The following is a 21,754-nucleotide window of genomic DNA, read 5'->3' on the forward strand; positions in this document are numbered from 1 at the left end:
GAGGAAGTTCCAAGCAGAGGGAAGAGAATTCCAGGTGGACCAAACACTGGGTATAAAAGCCCTGGGGCTGACACACTTCCTTGCAATCTTTAATGTAGGTTAAAAAAAAAAAAAACCCACCAAAAAACCGTAATACATTTCATTAAAGAACAGTAAACATATTTAAATTTTTTTTTCAATGTTTATTTATTTTTGGGACAGAGAGAGACAGAGCATGAACGGGGGAGGGGCAGAGAGAGAGGGAGACACAGAATCGGAAACAGGCTCCAGGCTCTGAGCCATCAGCCCAGAGCCTGACGCGGGGCTCGAACTCCCGGACCGCGACATCGTGACCTGGCTGAAGTCGGACGCTTAACCGACTGCGCCACCCAGGCGCCCCTTTTTTTTTTTTTTTTTTAATTTTTTTTTTTTAAGAACAGTAAACATATTTAAATACAGTAAAGCTCTTTGTAAGCAAAATTGCTTTATTTCACCTGCTTCTGTTGTAACCAGAGTCAAATTGTTGCCGAGAGCAGAATGGGGGGTTACCTTTCTCAGCTTCAGGGAGTTCACCTTTAAAACGAATATGTGTCTAACTTGCCTCCTGGCTTGTGGTGAGGATCAAAGTGACACCGTAAAAATGAAAGTTGCTCTGCTTCTGGTTTCATTTCCTACCGCAAGGTTGTCACCTTTTTTTTTTTTTTTAAAGAACACAAATCAGATATTACTTCCTGCTTAAAACCCTCCAAAGGCTCCCTGCTGCCTAAAGAATAAAGATGCCTTAAGAAGCCCCTGGAAGGCTGCATTTTTACCCCCGCCCAGGCTCCAGTCATTGGTAATCAGCTCCCCTCGGACATGGCTCTCTTCTCAGCTGCCCTCTGCCTGGTGACTCCCAACTGCCGGGGGTCCTACTCCTCTTTCTCGAGGTTCAAGACCTAGGAGACCAGCGCCCAGGCCGCAGATCGGGGCTCAGCGGGCGCTTGAGTGGAGATCCAGTCTTGGCAGGGCCCAGCATTAGCGGTGATGCCAGTCAACACATCCCTGAGCCTCACTCACTTTGCCTCTGTGCAGAGGGGCCCAGGATACCCAACTCGTCTCGGTAGGCGCGCCCCGCGGGGGTGTGGGCCCTGGGGTCGGGCCGCAGGGGGGCCGGCGACGAAGGCCCTGCGGAGGGGCCGCGTCCGGGCCTTGCGGGAGGGCAGGGGGCAGAGGGCTTCCCTGAAGTCGGTCCCCTCCCCGCCCGCCCAGAGTGCTATCGGGGGGGAGGGGGGACCCCGGCTCTGCCGGCCTCCCGTGTCTCCCCCAACCCCCGCGGCCACGCCCGCGCGCAGTCCCTGGCCGTCCCGAAGGCCCGGCGCGGCTCTCCGGCGCGATCTCGGGAACGGAGCCTCGTCGCGTGCTGGGCATGCGCGGGCCGCCGGACGCATGCCCGGTCCTCCCGGGAGGCGGAAGCTCGGCGCGGGGACGCGGCCGGGCGCGCGCAGTGGCGGGGTCGCGCGCCTCAGCCGGTCGCCGCGCACGCGCGGCCCGCGCCGACGCAGCACGGCCCCGAGGGCGCAAGCCCGCCGCCGCCGCCGCCGCCGCCGCCGCCACCGCCGCTGCCGGGCCGGGACCGCTGTGCGCCCGCGGCGTGAGGCGTGGGAGGGAGCGCGGTCCCGGCGTTCGCGGCGCCGCCTGGCAGTCGTCTGCCCTCGCCTCCCGGCGCCCAGCGCCGCCCGAGTGAGTGCGGGGCCGGGGCGGGGGCCGGGGCGCGGGCGGGCGGGCGGGCCGACTCCCGGAGCTGGGGCTTGGCAGGGCCGCGGCCCGCGGGCGGAGGGCCGCGAGGGGCGAGCAGCCGGTCCGGGCGGCGGATGCGGCCGAGACGGGCCCCTCCCGCGCGCGGCTTGGAGGCCGGAGATGTGGGGAGGACGAGGGAGGGGCCCCGAGAGGACGACTCTGTGGGGAGGCTCGAGATGTGGGGCGGACGGGGGGTTCCGGGGGGCTCGGAGAGGCCAGGGACCGGGGAGGACGGCGATGGGTGGAGGACGGAGATGTGGGGAGGCCAGGAAACGTGGGGAGGCCGACGGGCTCGGGCAGGCCGGGGGGCTCGGGTAGACGGGGGGCGTTTGGGGGAACTGAGAAGGCCGGGGGGCTCGTGGAAGGTGGGAAGGGAGGTGCATTCGGGGGCCTCGGAGAGGCGGAGGGTCTGGAGGCCGGGGTTGGGGGGGGGGTGGTGGGCGGCTTGGGGAGGCCAGCCGCCGGGCTCCTTGGGAGCGGGCCGATTGCCTCAAAAACAAAAGGGGGGAGAGAGGAAGGAGGAGGAAGAGGGAAATCCTTGGGGACCCTGGGGGCATCACCCGGACCCGGAATGCAGACTCCCTGGCCCTCGGGCAGGGAAGGGCGGGCCTCGAACCCGGATCGCGGTCGGCTCCTTCCCCGCTGCTGGCGCTCAACTTGCCGAGGCCCTGTGGTTTTCTGGGCGATAGCCCTGGACCTCTTGATTCATTGTGCCTCCAAGTTTCCTCCTCTGCCCACCCCAGCCCCCAGCTCTGCTGCCGGGGTAGGTGGAAGAACGACTCGCTGTTTCTCCCTGGCTTCCTTTTCTTTCTCAGGAGGAGGCTCTGTGTGTGTGTGTGTGTGTGTGTGTGTGTGTGTGTGTGTGTGTTTCCTTGGTTTTATTAATTGCAGGATTTAGCTTAATGCACTAAGAGTAAAAAGAAATTTTTCTTGAGTCATTTCAACAGTGTCTCATTCTTGCATAGTTAGCCTGCAGCTGGGTTTTTGGCAGTGAGACTAAGATAATAGTAATATTGTAGTAATTATGGGAATTGGTTGAAATACGTTCAAGCTGAAGGCGGTGTAAGAGTTTGGAGATCTGTGCTTAAGACGACCGTGGTTGGGATTCTTAGGTAGAATGTAAACATTTTCGTGGTTGGAAAAATAGGCCGTCGCTATTTGAAATGAAATACCAGAGTCTCACCCCTAATATTTTATTTGTATAATGGGTAAAGAAAATAGTCTTGTCCTGCAAATGGCACAGCTGAGAACGCTGGTCGGTTGTTTGATCTCTGAAAATCTGAAAAGCATGGATGAAGTGATTGGAAGATACACGGTGAATTAGCATTCAACTTACTTTTGTTGAGGTACAGTCTAGGCAATATTTTCAGGCAGCTGCACTTTGATAACTTTTGACACCTCGCAATATTTAGACACATGAAACTTTTAAAGGAAGTTTGTGTTTCAGCGTCTTTAGACGTATATTGTTTTATATTTGTGTCTGTCCTTGGAGGGGGAATACCACCTGAGCTACCAGTAGTCTTTTGAATACTTTTGTGGTACTAAATGTTGAAGACGCAGCAAGATCAAGTAATTTAGGTGGTTATGAAATAATCCAATTCAATATTGAAAACCGGGAAAAGATTGTTTAAAATACATGACTGTCTTTAAAACATTCCAGTCAGTGGAAGACGTTAGGATATGCACTGAATAGAGAGACCTACACATTATTCAGAGGTGATGCATCAAAAAGCAAGTCCTTGGTTGGGGCGCCTGGGTGGCGGTGGCTCAGTCAGTTAAGTGTCTGACTTCAGCTCAGGTCACGATCTCACGGTTCGGTTCGTGTGTTCGAGCCCTTTGTTGGGCTTTGTGCTGACAGCTCAGAGCCCAGAGGCTGTTTCTGATTGTGTCTCCCTCTCTTTGCCCCTCCCCTGCTCACACTCTGTCTCTCTCAAGGATGAATAATTAAAAATTGTCTTAAAAGTAGCACAACAAAAGATGAGATTCAAAGTCTTAATTCAATATATAAATCTTGAACCTCTAAAATTAAACATTTTCAGTTTAGACAGAGTTTTAGCTAAAATCTTATTTGAAATCTCAATATAATTAAAAGTTCTATTATTTTTATCATTTGTGAATGAGGGATTTTTTTGCTTGTAAATCAGTAAAGTTTAGTTTCTGTAGTAATTTACTTTGCCTTAAAGCTCTAGCTTAAGAACTTATTTTCATTACTGTATCTTCCCTTATTAAAATCCCTTAAATAGCAAAAAATTGCTATGTGGGTCTTTGAGAATTTTTACTGATGCCTATATAAATTATTTAAAATGCAAATTTTAAAAACTTGGGCAAAGTAAATGACCTTATTTGAGTCGATAATAATAACTCCAGGAAGTTTGTGAATGCAGTAAGCACTCAAATGTGAAGCTGCTTCTCTGTCCTTAGAAGGGTCCTCGGTGGGACAGGATGAGGACAGTTCCAGGTCATCTTTGGCTGTACCTGTGTGTCACTGCCTCAACCACCTACATTAAGAAGTTGTTTTTTTACTTCCCTTCTGTAAAGCATGTGTAGTAATGGGATTATTTGAACCGTTGATGTCTTTTTCTCTGTACTAACATTTTGGCAAAGTTTTTTTTTTTTTTTTTTTCCTTTTTCTTCCATGTCATGACTCCCAAAAGGCAGCCTGGTTCAGGAGAAATGATATTCCTGCCTGCCACTTTCTGGCATTAATTTCTAGGAATTGTGCCAAATCTTACCATTCAGAACCGCATAAATGTGTTTCTGATTATAAAGTAGCAGAAGAAGCCTCTCTGTTCCTACCTATAACAATTGTATTGTTTTTTCCTTTTTTTTTTTTTTTTTTTTGCTAGGCTCTGTGATGGAAATAAAATTCAGATAAGCATATGTAATTCAACTTTCAGTTTAGATGGAATTTTTAGCACATGTTGTTAATTATAGTCTGATTTGCGTAAGCACTAATGAAATGGTTTTTAGATGAAAGTATGAAATAAATATTTTCACCTGGTTGGCACTATTCCCACTTTTAAGCAATTGAAAGCCTTTGAGAAGAAAACTAGTAGTATCGTCACAAAGCTTACCTGTTTTCAGGACATGAAGGCGTTCACTTACAAGCTTTGTATTTAAAATAATCCTGCCTAGATCTTAGTGATATACATTGCCACTTACTGTTAACTCATTTTTCAGAACAAGAAAAGTGACAAAAGTCATCCATTTCAATATTAGCCCCTGACAGGAGAGGACATGTAATGTTGCTGGGCACCCGTGTGGGTACAGTGTGGTATTGTAGGGGTCACTACCCTTTTGCAGATGAATTAACTCTGGGAGGTGGGACTTGAGCCAATTGCTTTTGTGCTGTATCTCCTTTATTCCTCACAAGAGCAGAGTAGCCTGCCGTGGGTCTCTTGGCCCACAGGTGGCACATCCTGGCTGGTGAGGCCTGCTGGACTTTCTGTGCAGCCTCTGACTAGAGGAGCACTGGTCTTACAGATCCCAGTCCAGCCTTCTGAAGTGGGAGTGCAGTGTGCAAGGGCACAGGAAAGTTTAAGTAGTTACATTTCCTGTTTCAATCTGACCCTTTCATATGGTGAAGTTATGATCTGGCCAACATAGTGTAGGTAAACGTTTTAACGAACATACCAACGTTGTTTAATTATGTTAAATTAATTTAGAGTTTGTTAAATGAAAATGTGTAATGTATGGTGCAGTGATTGATGCTTCTTATTTGTTAAAGGATATGCTTTGGTAATTCCACATTTGTACAGTTTTTTCATCAGTGACTTTTTCGGGGGGGGTGTCGGTGACTTTTTCCGGGGGGGTTGTTTATGAATATGGTTTTGTGGGAAGCAAGGAGTAACGTAAGGGAAAAGTAAATGGCACGTTTCTCGTACAGGTTTAATCCCCTTGGAGTAAATCCTAGCATTTATAATCTCTAACACACTGGTGCTCTAGAAATGTTTCTGCAATGAATGTGCTCATTCTCACCGATTTAGAATTTTCCATCCTGCTTTTAAGAGTTGACTTACTCTGTACTCCTTTATTTGGGGCCAGTGGACTAAAACCAAGCTCAGAAGAATCTGGAAAGTTGTATCTTTGGGCTTTCTGTGCCTAGGATCTCCCTTCTGCCTCCATACTCTATCTTAAAAGTTCTGCCATTTGGTGCTTTCGATTCTGTGAGCGGTAGGTGCTTGTTGGGTCTACTTGTGACCAAAGCACCATGTGTTTGTCTTTGAGGGACCGAAGGCAGACTGGTGTGGTTTTATACCTTCTGTATTTGTAGTGCCTTGTGTGTCTTACAGAATTTAAGCTCCAAGAGGGCAGAAACTTTGTTTCCTACACTGTGGCATGCCCAACGTCCGGCACAATAATACTTGTTGAAGGAGAGAACCCAGGTGTACTAGTGATTGGAGAACTCGTACTGTGTCAGCTGTCCACTGTGTTGTTTGCCTTGGTAAAGAACCTTACCTAAGAACCAAGTAGGACTTGATACGAGGGGACATCGTGGATTATCCGTGTTTCTGCTTTTGTCTGCCTTATTTTAGATTATAGATATTATTAAACTTGAGCCAGGAGAAAGACCGTTCTCTGTTGTTTTACAATTTTCAAGTGTATTTTTTTTCCTAGAAAAAATGATTTTGTCGGAATTGATCATGGGTTCCTTGGGACTCATTCTATGTTCTGAAGACAGAAAATTGCTCAAGGTGACACGAAATGAATGGGGTTTAGAAAAGATCCTTGATTCCCGGTCTCTAGAAGCTCTGATGTATCTTTTGCTAATCGGTTGGATCCATCAGATACTTCACAAGGGTTTACATGATGCCCTGAAACCATTTTAAAAGAGGGGTTTCATCTTCCTAACGCTGTAACGCGAGTTCTGCACTCCAGCTCTCCCTTGACCTGACGAGTCTTTTATGCTGTTATTCAGAGAAAACATTTTGAGTGACGGGTCACCTGCCTCCACTCAGGTAAGGAAAGTCAATATTTGGGTAAAAAGAGTAGCTTGTTCTTCCTCAGCGGGTTCCTCCTAGTCTTGCTGTGTTGCGTGGGGAAGCGCGCGTGCGCATGGTCTCCAGCAAACTCGAGGTTGTTGGCAGAGGCTCTCCCCGGCGGTGTGGCCGCCTTGCCTCGCTGTCCCTGGGACCTGGATAGAAATGCGCACGCTCCTGCCCCACCTCTGACCTCCTGAATCAGACTGGGGGTGGGGCCATCCGACTGCTTTAACACTGGGTCCAGGAGCTTTTGTTTCCTGCTGATGTCAGTGAACCTCTACTTGAGAGTGTTTTAAAAGAGATGCAGCTCACAGCAGGCAGAATCTGCAGGGGTGGGTGTATCCCCTGCCCACTTAGGCTGGCCAGGGAGATCGCCTGCACCTCGGGACTCTGAGATATGTTTCTCAGGATTTTCAGCGTCTTGGGAAGACCTCACGACTAATTTTGTTCAGGGATTTTGAATGTTTTATGCTGAGATCATTTAAGTCTTCTGAATCTTGGTTTGGATTTTAAATGAATAATTTTGCATTAGGATAGCAGTTTAGGTGGCCCCTGGGCTTGTGGCTTTTGGCAAATAGCAGGAGAGTGTGTACATGTGGGTGCGTAGGGTGCACGTTCCCCTGGACATTTTGTTTTGGTGCTGAGAAATTGGCTCACTTATACTAGCGTCAGGAGGGTCTCCAAGTCCTGGGGCGACTCCTAAGCAGCTTTGTGCGAATGGACTCTGTGCCTAGCATCAAAGTCCTATCCAAACTTAATACATTTTGTTTTCCTTTTGTCTCTATTTCCTAAGAAAAGGGCTAGATAAAAGTTAGTATACAAACATGGGAGTGGTGATGTGCCTCCTGTCGGTCGTGTCCTATGCAGAGTTAGACGCACCTGTTGGCAAATAGAATATCGTTAAGCTCAGGGACAAGGACTCGGTATTATCCTGTACGTGTCTGTGGGTCCTTCACAGCTTGCTCGGACTGCTGTAGTAGGTTGGCCCTCGGTAGTTTGTTTAATGATTGAAGAAGAGTCTGTCCTCCTGCTGGGGGGACCTCGTGGTCTTTAAGTATGTGAAAGTTGTCACAAAGGTGGACAAGACAAATTAGGGATAGACAGGTAGAGTTAAGTGTACTGTAATCTCAAAACAAAGTACAAAGGATGTTTCCACATACCTCCTCTGGCCCCCATCAAACTTTGGTGGTACAGCTTTGTGACAGAGAAAAAAATAAAATGAGCTGGTGGGAAGACACAGTCTGGAACAATTGGTTTCTCCTTAAATTGGTCAAGTGAAGTTGAAGTTCTAGTTCACGGTCAGTTGTAGACCCTGACCCCCTTAAAGGTACTTCTGCACACCTGGCCCACAGCAGCTTCTCGGTATACGGAACGGAGGCTCCATCCATTGTCCGTCTTCTCTCTGATTGAACTCCTTCAGCCCCTCTCTCTGGTCTCCCTGCCATCTCCCCTCCCTGCCTCTTCTGGTGGTTTCTGGTGTGTTGCTGCCTTGTGGTTTTAAATAACCTTTTCCTGGTTGCAGTGAGGTTGCATATCTTTTTATGTGTTTACTGGCCATTCGGATTCACGGTTTTGCAAAGTGCCCATTTTTTCTATTAGGTTAGTTTTAAATTGATTTGTAGACTTTATACGTTCACGACACATTCTTTGTTGGGTGCGTATTTTGCCACTGTCTCTTCCCACTTAGTCATACGCAGTTTCACTAATTCTGTGGTTTTGTTTTGTTTTGTTTTTGATGAATAGAAGTTCTTAAATTTAGTTAGTGCCATTTATCAGTCTCTTCCTTTGTAGTTGATGCTTTTTGTTTCCCTACCCTGAGGTCATGAACTAATTCTCCTTTACTTTCTAAATGCCTTTTTGTACTTTCGCTTTTACCCTTTATCATCTCGTGGAACTGGTTTTGGTGTATAGTGTGAAGAAGGGACGCAACTTCATCAGTATGGGGACATTTAGTTGTCCTAACTCCATTTACCAAAAAGATGGTCTTTAGGGGCATGTGGGTGACTTAGTCGGTTAAGCATCCAACTCTAGATTCGGCTCCAATTATGATCTTGTGGTTTGTGCGTTTGAGCCCCATGCTGGGCTCCACGATGACAGCACGGAACCTGTTTGGGATCCTCTCTCTCCCTCCCTTTCTGCCCCTCTCTCTTGCACTGAAAATAAATAAATAAACATTAAAGAAAAAAAAAGATCATCTTCTCCCCAATGCTCTTCAGTGCCACCACTGTTGTAAATGAAAGGTCCATGTGTATGTGCCTCAGTTTCTGGATTCTTTGATTCCATTGGTACAGCCCACTTTAAGCTGTCTGAATCTCTGCAGGTCTGTAACAAGTCTTAATGTGGAGCTCTTCCCACCTGGGTTCCTCTTTAGGCTTACCTTGGCCATCCTTGACCCTTTGTAGATCTGTATCTGTTTCGGAATCACTTCTTAACTTCCAAAAAAATTTCTCCCTGACGTTGCTTGGGATGGTATTGAATATGGACAATGTGTAGAGAGGTGTTTCTAGTTTTGAGTTGTTACAAATAAAGCCTATGAATAATTTTGTCCAAGTCTTCATGTGGACATAGGCTTTCATTTCTCCTGGAATGGCTGGCTCTAGGACTGTCATGGCTGGACCATATGGTAGGTGTATGCCTGACTTTTTAAGAAGGTGCCACACTCTGTTCTGGATGGATGGGCCATTTTCCATTCCTCCCAGCCTTGTGGGAGAGTTCCAGTTGCTCTGGATTGTTGGGGCAACACTCGGTGTGGCTAGTCTTCTGGCTTTGGCCATTCCGATAGGTGTGTCATGGTCTTTTTTTGTGGTTTCCCTTGTTTCCCAAATGCCTAATGATTTTGAGTATCTTTTCGCAGGTTTTTTGCCACTCATATACCTTCTTTGGTATTCAAATCTTTTGCCTATTGATTTTTTTTCTTATTGGTGGGTTCTTTATATACTCTGGACATAAGTCTTTATTAGATCATGCTGTGCCTGTCTCTCATGCTGCAGCTTGTTTTTACACTCTCTTAACAGGGTCCTGAAGGACAGAAGGTATGAATTTTGATGATGTCTCGTGTATCAGCTTGTTGCTTTATGGACTGTGCTTTTCTAGTGTCATAGTTATGAAATCGTTGCCTAATCCTGGGTCACAAAAGTTTTCTCCTGTGTCCTCCCCTCCCCCCTCCCCTCTAGAAGAGTTTCGGGTTTTACATTTAAGTCTGTGATTCATTTTGAGATCCTTTTTATTTATGGTGTGGGATATTATTTGTAGGGTTCTTCATTTAATCCTCATTATTTGTAGGACTCTTTTGAGGCATAGAATAAAGATGTAGCCCCTCTAGAGAGTATATTATTTTCTTTTTTGCTTCAACCAGTTTGGGATCACCTTAAACCAAGTGCAGACCTGGACCACCTGATGCTGGAATTTTACTGGAGAGATGATTCACTGCTGGTTTCTCTTACCTTGAGCTGTTAGCCTTTAGGGTCATGCTCATGGAGGTAGGGGTTTTGGTAGACATGTTGGGGGATCTGGCCTTTGATTACTATTTCCCTGTTGTAAAAATGAAAGTTGAAAACGTTCAGAATTGGCAGGTGACTTCAGGGCAAAGGTGGTTTCTGTGCTCGTTTATCTCTTTGGGTTCCTGAGTTCAGTTTAATTTTGGCCCGGTATTTCCTTGTTGTCAGTTTCCGGTTGCTTTTAAGATTTTTAAAGTATTCTCTCCATGTTTTTTATAGTCTTTTTCAGGGGAAGGGTTGGAGCCAATAACCTGGCCTGTAGTTGAGGAGCCAAGGAAAATTCTTTATCATTTTCCTGCAGTGTTTAGAGTCTAGCCTTGGATCTGTGTCGCCTGCTGTAGTTGCTAGCCACGTGTGGCTATTTAAATTAAAATTAAGTAAAAGTTCTGTTTCACAGTCACACTAGCCCCAGTTCGAGTGCTCGGCACCCACATGTGGCTAGTGGCTACCCACTGAACACTGCTGAGTTGGAACATTTTCATCATCATGGGACATTCTCTTCGACGGTGCTGGCCGGGCTCTTAAGAACCTCATCAGGGATTTGCAATGGTACGTGGGTCTGCCCTGGAGAACCTCCAATACAGGTATCCTTGCTGCTGCAAGGTTGACTTTTTCTGGAGTCTGTCTGCAGCTACAAGAGCTGGACAGATGGTCGAGCCCCTTTCAAAGGCTTGTCATGGAGCCTTTCCGTAGGTGCAGTTTGGGTTCTCGGGGTGGTGGAGGTGGGATAACGGGAAGATGTGGTGCGTTGAGTAGGAAACCATGAAGTACTGATACTTACACATATCTGCCTTGTGGTTACTGATTCAGTTTTGTTTATAAAAAGTAGCATTAACTTGAAAATTATCAAAATTAAGTAATGGGTCAGAAATTACATTTTATCCCTCCCCTCAGGTCTCCGGTATTAGTGAGTGAAGATTCTAGGTGTTGTAGTTTGTGTAAGGAGGCAGGTCTCCTTAATGGAAAGAGCATCTTATTTAGGAAATAGAAGGTCTGGGTTCACACATTGGGGCTTTGCCTTTAGTCATGTGACTTCTGACACTGTCCTTATGTATAAAGTCTAGTATCTGTAATCTCAGCCTTTGAGGTTCTGTGTGCAGTTTACTGTGTAAAATGCTGTACAGATGTGACGTGCTGGCCCAGCTGACCCTTGTACAGTGCAGGGGTTTAGGGCACTGACACCCGTATAATGAAAATTCGCAGTTAACGTGTATTTTGTTAATTTCTTAAATGTTTACTTATTTTTGAGAGAGAGAGAGGGACAGTGCAAGCAGGGTAGGGGCAGAGAGAGAGGGAGACACAGAATCCGAAGCAGGCTCCAGGCTCCGAGCTGTCAGTACAGAGCCCTACACGTGGGGCTCGAACCCATAAACCACAAGATCATGACCTGAGCCGAAGTCGGACACTTAACTGACTGAGACACCCAGGCACCCTTTCTTAAAAAAAAACATTTTTTTTAATGTTTAATGAGTGTTTTGTGTGTGTGTGATATGCTATATTCTCATAATAAAGGAAGCTAGAGAAAAGAGGATGTGAAGAAAATTATAAGAAAATACATTTACTGTGCAGTATTTATTGAAAACAATCTGTGCAGGGGCGCCTGGGTGGCTCAGTCGGTTGGGCATCCGACTTTAGCTCAGGTCATGATCTCGCGGTCCGTGAGTTCGAGCTCTGCGTCGGGCTCTGTGCTGACAGCTCAGAGCCTGGAGCCTGTTTCAGATTCTGTGTCTCCCTCTCTCTCTGACCTTCCCCCATTCATGCTGTGTCTCTCTGTCTCAAAAATGAATAAACGTTAAAAAAAAAAAAATTAAAAAAAAAAAAAAAGAAAATCTGTGCAAAAGTGGACCTAGTGGTTCAAGAGTCAGCAGTGTTAAGGGCCTGTCTTGTGCATGGTGTAGTGCCCGTGGGGGCACAGACAGCAGGGCAGAAGGGGAACGATGCAGTCCACATGGAGCGGGATACCCACAGTGGGAGTGCCATAGTGGAGTGCTCTGTGGACCTGGAGGGCAGGTCCCCAGTCATGGTCAAGCTCAGAGGCTGGCAAACTTTCTCTCTTTAAGGCCAGACAGTAAATGTTTCAGGCTTTGTGAGCTACATTGGGCCTGTCACAGATCTGTGTGTGTGTGTGTGTGTGTGTGTGTGTGTGTGTGTGTGTGTGTGTGTGTGAACAACCCGTTAAAAAGGTAAAAATCTTTCTTAGTCAAGAAACCACACAAAATCTGGCTGTGGGCCAAATGCTGTGACCTCCGCAGGTCTGGCTGTCTGCGGGAGTCATAGAAATACCGCGGACGATGGGAAGCAGGTGGGGCCTCCTGGAGGACACACCCCGTGGAAGGCTGCGGAGGTGGGAGGCTGGGGTTTGTGGAACCGAATGCTGGCGCCGGTGTTCGGGAGTACAGGGTGGGTTGGGTAGAGGAGGAGGTGAGGTTGATACTGTCTGCAGGATCAAAGCAGTGTGCGCCTGACTCTGATGGGAGCCGACTTCTACGGCAGGAGGATGGTTGCACCGAGGACAAGGGTCGGGCAGGGAGGTGTCGCCAGGGTGCACTTCAGAAGGCAGAGGGATCAGACCCTTGTCATTAAGGAAGTGGCTGCCTGGTGTCGCTCAGCTAGTAAAGTGATGGGCAAAGTTCAGATGGTCTGATTTAACAGCCTGTGTTCTTTTAATTATACAATTACGCTGTACACACAAGTGAAGAAGGCCTTAATTAAGGGCACGACTGAGGAACTGTAGGGAAGGCTGATTTGAAGCCTGTTTCTGAGTCTGTCTCCCAGGCTCTGACCAGGGAAATGCGGAGGTAGGGCCGAGAGAGGGGGTGTCCAGGGCAGTTCCAGGATGGCTCTCGGATTTCTCGCTCGGTAAAAAGTCTACAGAGACCTTTTTGCTTTTAAGTGCCGCCTGGTCAGACTGTTGCTTGAAGAGACAGCACTCTCTCCTAGATCCGTGAACCGCAGGGATGGAAATCAGAAGTGTGTGTGCACACACACCAGTTGTCCCTGGGAGGGTTCGCCTGGGCTTTTGTCAGAGTATCAAAAGCGAGCCCGCCCCAAGGGGGGACCCCTCCTGTTGTTAGGTTGTAGGCCTCTGACAGCCTCTGTGCAGGTGTGAGGCTGTAAGGGAAGGCTCAGCATCCAGACCCCAGGACTCTTACCTTAAATGTCGTACATCCCAGACTGCTGCATAAAACACAAGCACACGCGGCTGTCTCCTGAGCCGAACTGTACCAACCGGCAATTAAGACTTCTCCCCTGGCCTCCCTCCCCCCTCCAAAAGATGAAACAAGGCACAGTTTTGGTCCACAGAAGGCCAGCCGGGTGTTTGGCACTTTGATTGCCATGGATGTTTCGACATGCTGCCGTGTGTTAGGTAAAGCTGAAGTTTATAAACTGTTAGGCATATCTTAATAGTCACATGGCTATGAGAGCTGGACCAGTGTCACTTTTAGTGGGCTCTGTTAACTCCAAAACGAGTGTAGTTTTTCCATCCACTGAGAAGTGTGTTAATAGTTAATGGTTGTAAGACAGTACTGAACTCACGTTGTTATGGTTAGCTCTTAACGTCACCGGAATGCAGGAGGAGCTGGGAAGCTGGTGGTTAATGTTTGAAATAGCACCAGGCGGGTTAATCTGGTGTTCTGGGGTCTAAACTGGATTGGTTCACATCTGATGTCAACATTATTATGTGCAGTTTAGAATTATAGATTTCAGATTATGGTAATCCCTACAGAGATTTGCTGTATTGGGTGATATATGGCTGCTCTATAGGAGATGAATCTTAGAGGGGAGAGTTTGCAAATGGGTGTATGTCTGGGAAAGTTTCCCTTTTCCTATTAAGAAAAATTGTGACCTCCATTAAGGGCCAAGTGTCCTGAATGGCAGAGATGTAAGAAATGCTGGAATTTGGTGATGGTGTAGAAGTTAAAAGTGAAAAACCTTAGGCTCTTTAAGGTATCACCCTTAAGAGTTCATGCTGGGGATCATTGTGATTCCAGTGTAGGCAGAACATTTGGAATCTCCTTGGCTGTGTCATGGCAAAAAAAAAAAAAAAAAAAAAAAAAAAAAAGCTTGCTTTCTGCTCTGGAAAAAATACACGAGTTGTATCCTAAGGTGTTGACATGATAGAACAGGTGGCAGGAGTAACTGAGTTTAAGTGCCAGTTGTCTACAGAAGCATTAGTTTTTGACAGGTCACGATTGAGTGTTTGGTGGGGGAAGAGTTGATGTTTGATTTTCATCTGTCCTTTGAATCTGTCCCTTCAACCGTTTCATTGGAAATTGTAAACTTTTCCATGGGGTGTCTGTCCCCTGTTTTATATAGTCTAGGATTTTAGAAGTGGATCTAAATTTAGGGATCATCTAGTCCAGAGTTCTCACTTGAGAGTTGAAGAAATAACCCAGAGAGGGTACCTGGCTCTTTGATGTGAAGGAGGGGACTCTCGAGAGACTCTTAGCTCTCTTGACTTTCAGCTCACTGGTGATGTTTTCAGTGGGTGAGGAGGGTGTGAAGGCAGCTTATGAAACTCAAGTTTCCTGTTAATTGTCAGGAGATTGAAAAAAAAAAATGGATGTAATTGACAGGTGCGTAAGAAGTGGAGATCATTGAATCTGTCGCCCAAACTGTGTCCAAGTGGTGTGTGGTTTGCATCCACATGATCTTGGATATCGGAGCAATGACAAAACAAGTCTTACACGTTCGTATGTTCTGGGTTGTAAAGGCTAATAGTGCCCATTCTTCTCACTCATCTATTGAAACGTTTTCACGAGGCACTCTTGAGCATCTGCCCTGATGGGGATTCGTTCAAAAGAAGAGTCTTGGGCGCCTGGCTGGCTCAGTGCATAGAGCATGTGGCTCTTGATCTCAGAGTCGTCGGTTCGAGCCCCCTGTTGGGTGTAGAGATTATTTAAATAAGTAAATTTAAGAAAAAAGAAAGAAAGAAAACAGTCACTGCCTGAAAGTAGTGTGCTTAAGAATCACTGAGGAGAGTGGGTTAGAAATGCAGATGCCTGGTGTCGTCCCCCGGAGGTGTTGAGTTATCACTCCTGAGGTGCAAGCCGGTCACCTGCATTTTAAACTAGCATCCCCACATGCGGAGAAACACTGCTGTAGTGTTGGTGAAAATACACCGTAAATCATCAAGATCTGGAGTTTGGGAGGCCCTAGGACTGCCTACAGGTTCCATGGTTCACTAGAAGGACTGACAGAACCCAGAAAAGCCATTGTACGGTTTATTACGGTGGTTTATTACGGTGCAGGGACTCAGGCAACAGTCAGCAAAGGAAAGGTGCACGGGGCCGAGTCCAGGGAGGACCACGCGTGAGCTTCTGGGTGTGCTTCTCCCAGGGCAGCCGTGCCGATTTCTCTTGGCACCCGTGCTGCCAACCGGGGAAGCTCACCTGAGCTCGGTGTCCAGGGTATTTCTTGGTGGTCGGTCGCATAGGCACTGCCCTGCGTGGTTGAGTTTTACCCTCCAGTCCCTCCAGAGATCAAGCTGGTGTTGTGTGTCCCAAGCCTCACTGGAAATCACATTGTTAGCGTAGACTAACCTTGGGTGTGACCCAAGGCCCCCAGCTAAGCAAAGACAGCCTAGTCAGACAGGAGGTTCAGAGGGCTTACAGGTGACTTCCCAGGAACTGGGCAATGGCCGAATCTTTCTTCGGGCAAGGTTAATCTTTTATCGTATGAAGCCTAAGAAAGTGCATTATTATTTATTTCTGTCATTACCGGAGAGTTCAAGAAATTACTGCTTTTAGGCGGAAGATATGTTACAACCACATGTGTATCATTTAGCGCACAACTAAAATACCAGAATTTCTGCACATGGGTGAAGATGTCTCCAGAAGCGTGTTATACTTGACGCCTGTCGTAATGTTTTCATCAGGAATTTGAATACAGATCAGGAGGTAATGCCGGGAGACTGTTCGTTTTTAGAATCAGGATTTTAAAATATTTCGACAGGTTGTAACAGAGTGCTAAAATCAACGAGGTAAAATTTACCAGGAATAAAAGTAAAATGGCAGACCTACGTTGAAAAGAAAAAAACAGCCGAGAAGCTAAAGATGTGTGAAATATGCCTTAGCTGTACCTGTGTGCAGAAGATATGGGGAAGCTGGCTGAAAGGGATTGGCAGGCTTCTCTGTAAAGGGGCAGATGGTAGATATTTTAGGTTTTGCAGACTAATAGGCAAAACGAAGGATATTATGTAAGGACTTATGTAACAAGAGAACACAAATTTCTACAACATTTTTACTGACAGAATTCCAAATAATAATTGAGCGTGTGTGTGTGTATGTATGTATATGTATGTATTTTATAATACAGGCCTACTAAGAAGAATGGAATTCTTTTTTAGGGGGAGGGTTGGATAATACTTTTCTTAATTGGAGTTCAAACTTAGTGTTCCCTATCATCAGAATCAGTTACAAATGTTCATGTCTTAATGCTGATCTGCAAGGGAAGTTTTAGACACTTCATCTTTAAAAATGTCTTCAGGGGCGCCTGGGTGGCGCAGTCGGTTAAGCGTCCGACTTCAGCCAGGTCACGATCTCGCCGTCCGTGAGTTCGAGCCCCGCGTCGGGCTCTGGGCTGATGGCTCAGAGCCTGGAGCCTGTTTCCGATTCTGTGTCTCCCTCTCTCTCTGCCCCTTCCCCGTTCATGCTCTGTCTCTCTCTGTTCCAAAAATAAATAAACGTTGAAAAAAAAAAAAATTTTTTTAAAATGTCTTCAGGGGCACCTGGGTGGCACAGTCGGTTAAGCGTCCGACTTCAGCCAGGTCACGATCTCGCGGTTCGTGAGTTCGAGCCCCGCGTCAGGCTCTGGGCTGATGGCTCAGAGCCTGGAGCCTGTTTCCGATTCTGTGTCTCCCTCTCTCTCTGCCCCTCCCCTGTTCATGCTCTGTCTCTCTCTGTCCCAAAAATAAATAAACGTTGAAAAAAAAAAATTTAAAAATGTCTTCATACTGATAGGTGCTCTCAGATACTGATATCAGGTTGGAAGTATATCATTTTAATTTAGCATATTCGTTGTTTGGCAGACACAGAATTCCATTGGATTCTTTTTGATATTTGGCTTTTAGCGTGTCATTACATTGCAGATTAATCTCTTCTAATTGACGGTTAGATGGAAGGACCTCAGTTCCATAGTGAATGAAGAGGGTTTGGAAATACGTAAATTTTCATTGTATTTGCATCAGGGCTTGAAAAATGCTGCTGGAACTGTAGTTTGAATTCAGAAAATCTATCTACTGCAAATTTGTGTGGGGTTGGAAATCCTGCCTCTCTTTTTAACTTTTTTTTTTTTAAGATTTTATTTTTAAGGAATCTCTATACCCAATGTGGTGCTCGAACTCACTACCCCGAGATCGAGGGTCGTGTTGACATCAGACTCAGCCAGCCAGGCACCTGTCTCTTTTTAACTTTTGATGGCATGGGAAGTGTGTTATTCCACAGGACGTTACTTGTGATTGAGATGTTTGTGGTCGCTGAAACGACTTCACTATGGAAGTCCCTTGTGTAAGCACTGTTGTGCCTTATAAGTTTAGGTTGAGTTCATTGAGAAATGTTAACAAGTGTGAGCAAAAGCTGATTTCCAAAGCTGTGGTAATAACTGAAGGAGGGTCTTTTTGTTCAGAAAGATTGCATCTTGGCTCTGACGTAAGTAAAGCTCTCCCACAAATCATCCAACTGCTGTCTGTAGGACAAGTCAGGATATTGTGATGAAGTTTGCTATTGATACTACTGGTTCAGCGACACGTGGTAGATGAAAATACTTTCCACAAAGCACCTGCTGGTGAATAATACGTTGAAGAACGATAGTTTAAATAAGCGTGTTTAAATGCTTTAAGCAACTTATGTTTTCATACTCTTTGTAGATTTTCCAGGTAAACCTTTTGTTCTACATGGATTTTTACCATCATCACTTGTAACACATCTTAGCAGATTCCTCTTCAGGTTGTATGAAATTGGTGTTTTCTCAATCTCTCTGAAAATATTCTCACCAGCAGCTCACACAGACTATTCTTAGAGGCCAATTCTTCAGTCACATTAACTCCTTGAGTGAACAGCCGGGCAATATGGGTAACACCTGTTGACTCAGCAGCGACCAAGGGAATCAGCTCAGTCATGTGCCTCGTTCCTTCACTGTCCGTGTTACTCTGATGTCCTCATGTCTGAGCAACTGTTCTTTTGGAAGGCTAGTAGTTGTAAACAAGTTTACTTTTCCTCAACACACTTCCTCCACTGTTTAGCCAAATGTGATTTAATGAACTCCTTGTCATCTATGTAAACAGAGAGACCGTTTAGGGTTTTGAGCAGGGAAGTGACGCCATCTGAGTTAGATTTGGAATCGGCCCACCGTGTTGAACGTATGCACCAGGGTGGCAAAGTGGGGAGCAAGGAGGCCTGTCCTGTGGTGCTGTAGTCGTTGGAGTGGGTGATGATGGTGGCTCACGTCTGAATGGCGTTGGTGAGCCTGATGGCAAGGGGACAGTGTCCGGGCCAGTTTTGTGGGAATAACCAGCATGATTTGCTGAGCAGACTGGATGCAGAATGTGGGAGGAAGAGAAGAGATGGGGATGACATCCTTTGTTTGCAGCCTCAGCAGTTGGAAGGAGGGCGTTGTGAACAGAGAAGACTGTGTAAGAAGGTTTGTAGAGGGGGAAGGTCAGTCAGCACCTGAACTTTGAGGTGTTGGACATTCTATTCAGTTCTCTTTGGTGGTGTTCCGCTTCTCCAAGTGACCTAGAAGCTGGTCCCAGCATAGGCTGTACCTGCAGGGTTTGGTCACGAAAACACAAGCCACTCTAGATGTTTCTTTTTCTTTCCTTCCTTCCTTCTTTTTCTTTCTTTCTTTCTTTCTTTCTTTCTTTCTTTCTTTCTTTCTTTCTTTCTTTCTTTCTCTTTCTTTCTTTCTTTCTTTCTTTCTTTCTTTCACATTTATTTATTTTGAGAGAGAGAGAGAGAGCAAGTGAGTGGGGAAGGGGCAGAGAGAGAGAGAGAGAGAATCTCAAGCAGGATCCGCACTGCCAGCACAGAGCCTGATGTGGGGCTTGATCTCGCAACCGTGAGATCATGACCAGAGCTGAAATCAAGAGTTGGGCGCTCCACTGACTCAGCCACCCAGGCACCCTGCTAGATATTTCTCAATACAGGGAATCAGAATCCATCACTACTGTTGGGAGTGCTGGCAGAGTTCAAGAGAGTAAATTTTTTTTTTTCATTTTGCCAATCTTGCCTCTTACTATTTAACTCCAACCCTGAGTTGTATCAGGCAGGGGTTTAGGGAAATGTAGCTCTGCCCTCTCCTCACTGATGCACAGAAGGCAGAGGTGGTGTCCATGATGTGGTGTTGGCAACAGTTGGTCCAGCACAACAGTGGGACAGCTGGTCTGAGCTAGAGATACAAGTTTTAAGGTTGTTAGCATAGAAACAGCATTTGAAGTGAGCTTACCAGGGAGGTAAGCATGGCTAAGAGGAGAAAGGACAGAGCCTTGGGACAGTCTGGAATCACCTGGTTTGAAGATGAGGGGAGAGCATCTGTGAGGTAAGAGGAAAATCACGAGACGGGGCATAGGAGATCAGTTCTTGCCAGTTGCTGCCGAAAGGTCAAGACCTGAGCAGTAGGGATTGGGTTGAGCAGTGCAGTAGTGGTTATTGGTAGTCTTGGACGGAGAACTTTCCGTGGAGTGGTGGGGGCCAAAGTCAGTGGGTTTAAGAGATAGAAGGAAAAGAGGATTTTGTGATATCAAGTATGTTATGTGTGCTTGTTTGTAGACTTATTTGTACAGTAGCTGTTTTCAAGTCCTTATGGGCTATTCTGACATTTGTTTCATCATGGTATTGGCTTGTCTTGATTTTCTTTTCCCGTGGGAATTGTTTTCCTGGCTCTTCCTATGTTGGATAAGTTTGGGGTGTGTCCTCCACATTTAGGGTATCCTGTTAGGAGACTCTACGTCATATTTAAATCTGCTGGTTTGAGTTCCAGCCTAGCCTTCTTTCCTGCTACAGTTCACTTTTCAGAGTCATCAGGTGGTTTCTGCAGTCATTCTGTCCAGGGTTTCTGGTTGCTCCCTCGCTCTTCCTTCCCTAGATCTGGGACCCTTTGCTTTGCAGACCGTTCCCATCACACAGGTAACGATCTCCAGTTTCAGCTGGATTCTGTCAGATGCCCAGAGGACTGTCTCTCGTGATCAGCCACCACTCCCAGGCCCTGCAGCAGATTTCCTTCTAAGTACTTCTTGAATTTGGCTCACGGTCCGTAGCTGTTGGTTCTTGTGAGTATGAAGGGTTGCCTTGTTTTGAATATATTAACTGTGCCTGTTACTTAATTTGAGTAGAATGGTGATTCTTTTCATATTTTTAAGCTTTTGTACAGTAGGATTTCTGGGGACATCACGTGTAGTATAGACTAGAAGGGTGGTTAAGAATGGGTGCTGGACAGGTGTGCTTTGAATTTCAGATTTGGTCCTCGTTTCCTGCGTGTCCACCCAGTTACTCAAGCCCTAAATCTCTTTGTCTGTTAGGTAGAGATTATCGTAACTCTTTTATAAATGTGATATACCGTGGCTCTTGGTATCTGGCCAGTCCTAGTAATAATCGCTTTTTAGGGAAGAATAAGCCCAAGGTTCAGCGAATACTGTTCCTAACAATGTAGCTGTTTCTGCTGTGGGAATTTAAAAGCTGATCTTAATCGTTGCCTCCTGAGTTTGTCCAGCGTGTCTAAGAAGCGGAAGCCGTTTATATTCGGCGTTTACTCTGCGTGTACGACAGGCGTTGGTTGTTGCTGTTGCTAATACTGGCTTTTCAGAAAGGAGTAACCTTGCCTCTTCTCTTCCCGTAACGTATTCGTGTTGTCAGTAGCTTACGACCTCTTGGATGGCAGACCCCGTACCACGCACTGGCACAGAGATGAAGGGGATGTGGTGACCTATGACCTATGACCTTTGAGCTGCTCCACAGTCTCGTAGTAGAATGTGTTTGGCTAGAAAATTATTTTGAGGCAAAAAGAAGCTTTTGTCTGCCCTGATCATTCTCATAATCGTGTTCACGTTCTTTATATGTCTTTGGTTTTCCAGAAAGTTACTTCTGACCTGTGTCCTTTCAGAACACAGGTTACAGCTTGTCAGAGTGCAGAAGCTGTCACTAGACTGAACTTAGAGGAAGGGACACCTGTGTGAAGTGGTTGTATAGTTTGTAAGTTAGAGACCTTCACAAACGATTTAAATTGTTAGGATGTTGCACATTAAGAAATAATGGACTTGGGCTTTATTTGGCAGCTAGCATCACAGACCATTCCTTTGCCAGGGGCTCAGCCCACATGCTTGCTTTAAACCAGATATCTAATAATTTGTCAATATGTCATGTTGAATGTTACTCAACTTTACTTTAGAACTTTCCTGTCGTGTTTGCTTTGGAAAGCCCAAACCGCATCCAGTGATAATAACAGTGATAATGTCTGGTTAACTTGGGAAGCCAGAGCAGCATCGAGATTTTTTGCGGTGGGGGGGGCGGGGAGAGCAAGTGGGGA

The 21,754-nt window shown here is 46.3% G+C and overlaps 1 protein-coding gene across 23 annotated transcripts in view; it reads left to right on the forward strand.

Annotated features, from left to right (window-relative positions):
- Positions 1-740: 740 nt before the first annotated feature.
- PTK2 (protein tyrosine kinase 2) overlaps positions 741-21,754 on the forward strand; it is a 256,802-nt gene continuing 235,788 nt past the window's right edge. For 19 of the 23 annotated variants that reach the window (XM_045453536.1, XM_045453522.1, XM_045453527.1 and 16 more), the window contains exon 1: positions 1,524-1,698. The gene's annotated coding sequence lies outside the window, so the exon portion shown is untranslated. Of the gene's footprint in view, positions 1,079-1,518; positions 1,699-21,754 lie in introns of those variants that run through there. The other 4 variants (XM_045453525.1, XM_045453544.1, XM_045453538.1 and 1 more) reach the window with 4 other exon arrangements.

This window comes from Leopardus geoffroyi, chromosome C3, assembly GCF_018350155.1.
Source record: "Leopardus geoffroyi isolate Oge1 chromosome C3, O.geoffroyi_Oge1_pat1.0, whole genome shotgun sequence".
NCBI lineage: Eukaryota > Metazoa > Chordata > Mammalia > Carnivora > Felidae > Leopardus > Leopardus geoffroyi.